This window comes from Urtica dioica, chromosome 7 (genome assembly GCF_054948205.1).
Source record: "Urtica dioica subsp. dioica isolate 48M chromosome 7, U.dioica_male_clone48M_v1_H2, whole genome shotgun sequence".
Taxonomy (NCBI): Eukaryota; Viridiplantae; Streptophyta; class Magnoliopsida; order Rosales; family Urticaceae; genus Urtica; species Urtica dioica.
In genome coordinates, this window is record NC_142762.1 from 38,322,954 (window position 1) to 38,329,360 (window position 6,407).

At 35.6% G+C, this 6,407-nt stretch overlaps 1 long non-coding RNA gene across 21 annotated transcripts; it reads left to right on the forward strand.

The window, feature by feature from the left end:
• Window positions 1-2,307: 2,307 nt before the first annotated feature.
• LOC149391365 (uncharacterized) lies at window positions 2,308-5,891 on the forward strand. 21 transcript variants are annotated; one of them, XR_016300217.1, is made up of 10 exons: window positions 2,313-2,487; window positions 2,590-2,799; window positions 2,867-2,975; window positions 3,088-3,335; window positions 3,551-3,742; window positions 3,810-4,259; window positions 4,794-4,934; window positions 5,019-5,093; window positions 5,177-5,222; window positions 5,338-5,889. It is a non-coding gene; the product is annotated as an uncharacterized LOC149391365 (long non-coding RNA). The 21 variants fall into 21 exon arrangements; XR_016300216.1 differs by having other exon boundaries at window positions 2,314-2,487; window positions 2,909-2,998; window positions 3,080-3,335; XR_016300214.1 differs by having other exon boundaries at window positions 2,315-2,487; window positions 3,080-3,335.
• Window positions 5,892-6,407: the final 516 nt, after the last annotated feature.

Sequence of the window (6,407 nt, forward strand, 5' to 3'; positions counted from 1 at the left end):
CTCGGAGGAAGCATGATCGTCGGTCTCCCCGCCATCGCCGTGACCTGGACCTCCGGTGAAGAAAAACCTCATGGTTCTCGTCCTCAGGCATCATCTCGAGAGGCGCCGCGGACTTCGATCGGGACATTGTTTTTGGTGATGTACTCCTTCAATATCACCATCCTTTCCTCTTTCCATTTTGACCGAGCTGAACTGTGATCAAGTTGTCCAGACTCACAAACACAATTAGCTGAATATTAAATCATGTTCTTCAATATATACAAGACAACAAAAATCCTTAATATGGACATGAACAAACGTAAAAGACATTTTTTTCCTACTAAAAAAAAAGCCTGAATTTTTTTTTATTTTTTTTAACCAGGGGCAGTACTACGAGAATTTTATTAATAGGTGTTACTTATGGCGGAGGAAAATCGTACTTACAACTGTTAGAAACATGAAAATAATAAAAATAAATAAATAAAAAAAAGAAGAAAACAAGAAGGGAAAAAAATTACACAGATATCTAATTCCCTTACTATCTCTTACAATAAGATTTTGAATATTATAAGACAAATTTGAGAAATTTAAAAGGGAATAATGAGTGAATGAAAGCGCTATTTTACAGAGAGATTATGCGACCATGTTTAAATTCAATATTCTTCACCGCTTCCATAATAAAATTCCATTTGCAACTAATGATCCAAGGAGGAGAGTCTTACCTTGTAACGCCTCAATAAGAGCCTTTGGAATTACTCTCAATAATAGAGATGTTCTTCTAATAAGACTGTAAATTCTGGATGTTATTTTTATCAAACTTTCAACCTTTGCTTCAAGACTTGAGCTAACAATAACATGACCTGAAAAATTAATGACACAATAACCATTTATATCTCGGAGAGTTCCGCCAATAGCCCCACCTTCATAAAAAAAAAGTAGCCGATAATGTTCAATTTAAGACTACTAGAAGGAGGATTCCATTTCAGCCACACAACGGGTAGGCACATTGGTGGTAGTAAATTCACCCATCGGTAAACGAGTAAGAAATAGCTCATATGGTTTGATCAATTGAGAAGGAAAGTAAAATCATCAATACTCTTCTTTAAACATTCAACATCCATCGAGCACTCATCGAAAACACATAAGCCCCTACATTTCCAGATTTACCAAAGAATAGCAAATAATTTGGATTTTCATTTTAACACAATTATTTTTTACATCACATTTAGTCCAGTTTTTTAAGAGGTGAGAGACCGTCAATTCTCTGAACAAAAGATTGATATTAGCTCTGAAAATTTTCCAAACAAAGGAAGTAATATCTCCCTTGAAGAAAAGATGATACAAGGTCTCAGAACAGTGAAAGCTACAACACCGACATATAGAAATCATAGGGATATTGAGACGACAAATCCGATCGTCGGTTGGGATAGCAAAGTACCAAAGTTTACATATGAAGAAACAAATTTTAGAGGCATTCCAAAGTTTAGAATTCCAATGGAGAGAAGTATCACCGATAACTGGGAAAAGACTCCAATGGTAGTAACTAGAAGTAGAGAACACACCAGAATTGCAGGGTTTTCAAACTATATTGTCACGACTCGAAGAGATAAAAGTATACAAAATTTGATCGCAAACATTTACGGGGCAAAATTATGGATATGGAGCATAACACCTGAATCGCGAAGGCCCTCCGCTATTGTCATAATCAGATCAGCCGAATGAGGAGCAAAAAGAAAAAGATTCAAACCGCACCAATTATCTATATAAAAAAAATCTTTTCCTTGACCAACAATCCAATGAGAGTTCTCCAATAAATCTAGAATGAGCAACCTTATTTTCTTCCAAAGAACAGAGCCTCCCGTGCGCAATAGAGCAACACCATCAAAATGATTTGTGATACCATACCTATCTTTCATAAGCGAGTCCAAAGGCTTTCATTAGTCAAGTATTTCCGAGCAAATTTAGCCAATAAAGATTCAGCCATGTGATCGGCTAATCTGATATTTAAGCCACCAAAATTAAGAGGTCTACAAATCTTATTCCAAGCAACCCAATGGTGTCTATTACTATCTCTATCATTCCATAAAAAAATGGCATAAATCTGATCTAATTCTTTAGTAATTGATTTTGGCACAAGAAGAACAACCATTGTGCAAATAGGAATATTGCAAAGAACTTATTTAATCATCGTCAACTTACCTCAAGTTGACAAGAATAATGTTTTCCAACCAGCAAGCTCCTTACGAACTTTTGTAATAAGATCATCAAAAGGCATGAATAATGTTCTTTTATCTATAATATATTATAAGTCAGAATCATAAAATCACTATTCATAGACTATTCATACTCTTTTCAACCAATTAGATGACGACACATCATAGCTTTTTTCATGTGATACCTCATCTCTTTCCCAACTTCTTCTCTCTCCTTTGCCGACTTCTCAATCTCAAGCCAAAGCCAACCGATGTGTTCATCAGAATGTGATTCGATTCCATTAAGCCAACAGTTGTTAAACCAACAGTTGTGTGTATCTATTTATCTACCCACTATGAATTTTCAACCGCTTCATATTCTCTCTCCAACTCACTTTCATTTTATCTTTCCTCTCAGACTGTTCCATTCTCTGTAAGTGCGGGTGATGACCGATATTCGCCAATTTCGTACGGCCTATTGTCGGTGCCAGAGACGCCTGAGAACAGTGCGGCAGCGATAACCCTTCGGCTAACAATCAACCTCTCTAATTAGGTTTTCTAGGGTTTCATTTTGACTACACCGTCGCACGCCCCAGGCTGCCACGACGCTCGGTGAAGCTTTTCAATGGTAAGTGTTTTTCCTTCATTCTATGTTAACACTAATTCTTTTCAAATTGCTTTTAATAATCGTGCAGAGTTGATCTAATGTTTCATAAACGCACTCTGTTATCGATTAGACTCTCCACGCGGGTCACCAGTCTGTCCCTCTCCCCCTTTCAATTGGTATAAGTACGGTAATATAAGGTAGAAGAATACACGTTTGTGAGGTTTGACTCGTTATTCTTGAGCAATAGATATTAATTAATTTATTTTTTTTATTCAATTTGTAATATGTTAAATTTTATTAGGGTTTCAGATTATCAGGATTCATGGATTCGTATTTTGGTTGTGGAATTGATGCTCTCATAATCCCGAGAGACGGATGGGTATCCGATACATTTCTGTCACCGGATAGATGGTTGGAGTGGGGGGATAAACGAGCCCGGAATCTTCCAATCGGCCGGCAAAGAAGACGAGAAGAGTCTCTCTGAAGATGCAGAGATGGAGGCTTCTCCGATGAGTGTTCTCGAAGAACCAGGGCTCCAAAATTAAAGGCTTGACTTGGTGGGATCTCCGAGCATTAATGGCACTTTCTTGTACAACTGTAACTTCTGCGATTGTAACATTCTCTTCAATTTATTGCAGTAGGAACTTGAAACATAAAGCTTTAGAAAATATTATATACATGTGGAAATTTTGTTTATATGCTCGATGTTTTTTGTTAATTGTTTTTTTGGTTCAATTTTCTGATCTCTTTGTACATTTTGGCTCTTATTCAGGCGTTCACTGAATGAAGATCTTCCCTGGATTAAGACCATTGATGAATCGTATTAATCTTCTCCTTGATCTCATCTGGGTGGGCGAGCGATAGAGTGTGAGAGCTTGAGTTATCTATAGACTCGTACCTTTTCTCTACCTTTGGAGATCGTTGCGTGTGATTTGAGAGGAGAGATAATGATCTTTATATTGAGGTAAGGCTCTATATCTTTGATCAGAGTTTTTAACTTAAAGTTGAAGATGTGAACTCTGTATTCTAAGTTCAAGGTCTCAAAGCCCATTGGGCTGAATCGGCCCACAATCCACTCCAGTCCCACACGCGTAATCCACTGCTTCTCGTAGCATTGGGCCAGGGACCATGGGTTTCGCATTGCACCAAACAGCAAACTTGAGCCTCTTGTGCTTATGACTCGGACTCGGACTCAGCGGTGGTGGTGGTGACATTAATGATGGGCCTGGTTGGAATTTGGGTGGGATTTGCTTTCTGGTCGGTAGACAGACCCAAATTCTTATATGGGTCTGACCTAATTCACACTAACTTCATTCTTCATGCTGAATAGCAACGTATTGGAGCCAAAAAAAAAACTAAGAACATTTTAATTATATAGATATTGGTATTTGAATTAAAAGTAGTAACATATATATTTGATTTTTTTGGCAGTGGTCCTTGTTCTTTGTGTTGCTTCACAACCGACATCAACACACAAATAGGTAGTCCTTTTGTTCTTTCTTGTTCTCACGTTGTTCTTTTTGTTATTCAATGCGTTTATGAAAGTTTTTTTTTTTCCATTTTCCTTGAATGACCTTTTAAACGTTATGGTATGTTTGTATTTCATGGCTTAATATCTTGGTTCGTCTTGAAGTAAAAGTAACGCGTACGCTCTGTTTGATGTTTTTCTTATGAGAATTTTATAAATTTCGTTTGTGAGTTTTCATTGTTTCAGTGTGCATATCATCACTACTTATGTAAGTTTGCAATTTAAATCCAGTAAAATTGTTTATATTCTAATTTCAACAAAGCTCCATGGATCATATCGAGTCTTTGACCATTCTGGGATGGCGTTGAAGTACTCATATGCTTTATCTATGCTGTGAAATTTTGATATCAAATCTAATCGAACTTTATTTTAGTTGAAATACTATTATGCTTTAATAATGCTTCCAGTTGAACTTGATTTTATTTAAGCTGCCAAGTTCGAATCTAACTTCTCGATCTCTCCACCACTGTCCCATACATACATCTAGATCTAGCGACGGCCACGTCTTTAACTAGCTGACGGCCCTCTTCGACTCTCTTAATGATACCATAAACTCTCTTTGATAGAAAGAGCGGCAGCTGGGGCTCTGCGAACTTTGGCTTTTAAAAATGACGAGAACCAGAATTAGGTAAAAAAAAAATTCTTTGAAGTTCTATCATTTATTATGTAACTCGTTGGTGGAATTAATTTTTGTCATGCCATAAACTTGCAGATTGTAGAATGCAATGCCCTTCCTATACTTATTTTAATGCTTCGGTTAGAGGACCTTGCTATACATTAGGAAGCGGTATATATATTTTTCCCCATGTCTGCCATTTATTTACTGTCATTTGTTATATCTTTCGCGTCACTTGATTTCATGGATTTCAGATTGGTGTTATCGGAAAGCAGAAGACGAGGCTTGTGTGAAGCCAAGGCATGTGTACAGTACCTGCCTTCCCTTCTTATTTTCTTTGTTCGTGTAGAAACTGGAAGTGCTTTCGTATGTTTTGGATTTCACTCGAAATAACTAATTGTGTACATTCTGCCAGATATGGAGTATGAAACAAGACAAGCACTAATATATGTTGAGGGAGCATGCAAAAGTACCGTTTCTATACCTGTGTTGTGCAAGTATTTCATGAAGTGTTTGGGACACTTTGAACAATTCCATGTAACAAGAAGAATAATTGCAGTATTAAACTAATCCGAATTTTATATATAACTCGGATTGTTTCAGATTTTTTATTTATTTATTTTTTTTTTTTTTTTTTTTGCATTAAGAGAGAAAAAAAATAGCTTTCTTGCTACTCGTTCATCTATGACGTGCTTTATATTTGTCGGTACGAACAGAACTTCATTTGACTCTCACTCTTCTATGATGTTGTGCTATGTAGAAGTGTAGAACTAGGGAAAGTTCTCTACAAGTTCAACGGCCACATGCAATGAACAGAGCCAATTATCTGATGCTATGAAAGATAATTTAAATAGAGGAAATGTAAGTCGAATGATAATGCAAGCATGAGAAAATCTGATGCTATGAACGATAATTTAGTTGGTTAAGATTCTAAAAAGACTAATTGTTTTTGGTTAGCTGTTTAGATCTATTTTTGTTTAGGGATTTCTTGGCTTCAGTTGCCATTCGTTGTGAGTGAGTTTTTCCTAATTTATTTGGTATTAAATTAATCCACTATTTTTTTAAATTATGCTTTATATCTAGAGTGTCATTTTTTTTTAATTTATCGTTCATAAGATAAATAAAAAAAAAATACAAAATATGACACAAGTGTATTATGGAGACAAAAAAAAAATACTTTATATCTCAGTTTATATTGAGTTTGCCAACTTTTTTAGTGTCGTCAATTTGACTCGTTTTATTTTTTCATGGTTTTTTAGTTTATCATTTCCGAAGAATGCACAACATATATTAGGTTATTTCATTATTGTGAATATTTGAGTATTGGATGCTAATCTTTTGAAATATTTTATTATATTACCTCCAAAGAAATCATTAATTACTTGCTAATAAAAGAAATCATTTATCATCTCTACTAAATGTGTGCCAATGAAATTTATATGCACCACACCATGTGTAGTACACACGTCATGTGTTATTGTGTTT